The sequence below is a fragment of the Apteryx rowi genome, unplaced genomic scaffold, assembly GCF_003343035.1.
Source record: "Apteryx rowi isolate R43461 unplaced genomic scaffold, aptRow1 scaffold_224, whole genome shotgun sequence".
Lineage (NCBI taxonomy): Eukaryota > Metazoa > Chordata > Aves > Apterygiformes > Apterygidae > Apteryx > Apteryx rowi.
In genome coordinates this window covers 801841-804919 of record NW_020448575.1, presented here as the reverse complement: position 1 = coordinate 804919, position 3079 = coordinate 801841, and the positions used below count along the sequence as shown (strand labels likewise).

General features: G+C 56.1%; 1 protein-coding gene across 1 annotated transcript in view; it reads right to left on the bottom strand.

The window, feature by feature from the left end:
- The window catches only part of CLRN1 (clarin 1), an 8497-nt gene that overhangs the window by 3577 nt on the left and 1841 nt on the right, over nt 1-3079 (bottom strand). The gene's annotated exons all lie outside the window — the stretch shown is intronic.

Sequence of the window (3079 nt, the reverse complement as noted above, 5' to 3'; positions counted from 1 at the left end):
CAGCCCCGCCGCGCACAGCAGCGCCCGGCGCTGCCGCCGCAGCCTCCCCATCGCCGCGCTGCACGGCCTCCTCCGCCTCCTGCTGCTGCTGCTGCTGCTCCTCTGCTGCCACTGTGCTGCTCGGGTGGCTGCGCTAACGCGGTTAAACGGGCTGTAAAACGATGCCGGGTGCCGCGTCATGCAACGGCGGTGCTCAAGGGGACGGGCGCTGGCCGCCCGCTGCAGAGGTGCTTCCAGCTGCCTCCCTCGGCCCCGGCAGGAGCCGCTGCGTGGAGCTGGCCCCCAGCCAAATATAGGCATAAATACATATATATATATGTGTATGTTGTACACCTCACCGCTTGCACTCTGGGAGCACCCAGAAAGCAGTACGCATAGTTCATAATGTTAATATTATTAATTGGAAGCGTCACCTTGGTTAACTCAGCAGCAAAGTTGTTCTCAGCTAAGTAATTCTCAGGCCGGCTCCTCTGTTTCCTGCTCATGTGTGCCGGTTTTCTCTCGCGCTGCCCCTTACGCTACATTTATCATCATTTATTGCTTTAACTGAAGAAGTGACCGAACGCTACGGTGCGACATGTCTGTGGATATCATGTGGTTACGCCAAAGCATCATTTTTCATTAAAGAAGCTGTAATGGTGTCTTGATATCGCCTTTCCTTACATCAGCCACAGGAGAGCACCGGCCGTGCCAGACCCGCCACCTCCCTCCGGACAGGCTGCGCTTGTTTGAAAACAATTAGTTTAAGATGTATTTTGGCAGACGGTACGCGTTGCTTTCTAAATTGCAGCCGCTGAATGCTGCAGCGAACACCAAGCGCGCTAGTGACAGGGGCTGTTTGTTTATTTTGCACAGTAATACAGGGCTGCTTTCCGGGTGGTTAAAATAATATTCCCTGGCATCCTGGATACTGTGTTTATCAAAGAAGTGCACAGAAAGAAGCTCCCACCTGCTTGTGGTACAGACTGGTAGTTGGAGAAAGCAGGTCCCCTCCAGTGAACTTTTTGACAGTTTTTTATAAGACGTCTTCCCTCTTGCAGAGCACATGAAACAAAGTGGATTTTTTTTTTTTGGTTTGGATAATTAGATGCAAAAGTGAAGCTGAGGTATGTGACAATCACAGGAAATATTTTATTGCACATGGTGCAAGTCCCACCACAATGAACGCTGCCTCGACAAGGCCAAAGAAGAGGCACCAGATCACAGGATAAAAAGGGGAGCAATAGCACTTTGCTTCTTCCCCCAGAAGCATTAAATTCCAGACATTTTGGGTAATGTCACTCTGGAAGCGGGACTTATGTGAGTCGCTGTTCAAGCCAAGCGTAAAACCCAAACAAAAGCAGTCGAGGGATGCTATGGGAGCGCTGTGGCGGTTGGTATCACAGGCGTAGGAAGAAGCTCCTCCGGCCCCGGCGCGTCACCGCTCGCCTCGTCGCCAGAACCCTGTGTTGCTGCTCTCGACACCACGGAGCTGGCGCCCGAGGAGGAGCGAGCGCGTTCGCGCCTTGGCCCAGGGGCGGCGCGTAGCCACAAAACCACCGGGCGCCTTCACGTTTCACGGTCCCTGTTGGCGGTGACATAACAGGCGGGACATGGCTGGATTTTCCTGGTCCCGGGATGGACCTGTGCTGCTAATAAACGCATTTTCCTTTTGGCCTGTAAACTAAATACATTTGTGATGGCAGTCACTGAGGTACAATCTGTAAAGTAAATGAGAACTTGTTCATCTTTCCTCCTAGGCTAGTTTAAAGTAAAAAAAAAATTAAAAGTCAAAAAAATTGATTTTTTTTTTCACGATTAGCGCACGCCTGCCGTGCCGGCTTGTTCACCATGCTGCTCCCGCGCTTTCAGCAGCGGCGAGGCGGCGTTGGCGCGCTGGCCCTCCGCAGAGGGGGTTTCTGCTCCGCGGCCTCGTGGCGCCGCTGGGGAGGACAGCGCTGCTCCGGGGCGGGCGGGCAGCCGTCGCCGTGATAGATAACGCAGCGGGGCTTGGCCGTGCGCGGCCGCGCAGGCAGCGCGTGGTGGGGCTGAGTGACGGCCCTGCGGCCAGCAGAAACTCACCGGATAAACGCGGCGTTCGTGCACCCACGTAGCCGGGGGGCTCCGCAGGGGAGCGCAGCGAGCACACGCCGCGAAAAACGTGCCGAATGGGGTGTTTCCGATGAGGGCAAAGGCCACGATGTGAGGAGCGGGGAGAAGACCCTCCTTTCGCTCCCGTGCAGACACCTATGGCCCGGTCTGCGATGCCTGGGGGTAAATACGTAACGCGAAGCACGGACAGGGGAACAGTGCCTGCACGGATGGACTCGGAAACCACGTCGCTTTTGGTGGCGTTCAGGCGCCCCGAATTGACTTGGTCCTGGCAAGCACCGCAGCGAGGCGGACACCCTATTTTTCAGTTTCGTCCATTAAATCTGTCCGGTTGTCTGCCGGGGTGCGGACCAGCGGTGCTGCTCGCCGCACCGGCACGGACCCACGAACGTTAAAGCGAGACACGTCCCTGACAAAAGCACGTTAACAGTGAGTGACACGATATTTTCGGAAGCCGCCCTCTATTTTTGGCTGTAGCGTGTGGGCACAGTCGAGCAGTCTGGCCACGGAGGCGGAAACGCACCGTGAGCCGGCACGTGCCCGCGTGGCCGAAGGCGTCAAGCACCGTGCGCGCGTGCTCAGACGCGTGAGGATGCATCTGACGCAGCTCCAGGAATGGAACGACATGATATTGAAATATGCACAATGTTAATCTTGCTGAGGGCAGGGATCACAGCACTGATCTAGTTGTTCTGCGTAACAGCATTTACCCCGAAAGCATTTTTCAGCTGCCGGTGGAGACAGGGAGCGTACGCTCGGTTCGGACACAGAGCCTGACACACCTGCTAAGGAAGGCGTCTCAGAAACAGGCATTAGAGCGGCAAAGCCTGGCTGGTCCTTGGCCTCTGGTGACCAACACGGGCTAAAGCACGGAAAGTAATTCAGTAGCAAAAAGCGGCGGAGATTAAACTGTACAAGCAGAGCGATCGGCGGCGCGGGGCGGCGCGGGCCGGTCACGGCCGGTCGCGGGCGGCAGCGCCACCGAAGA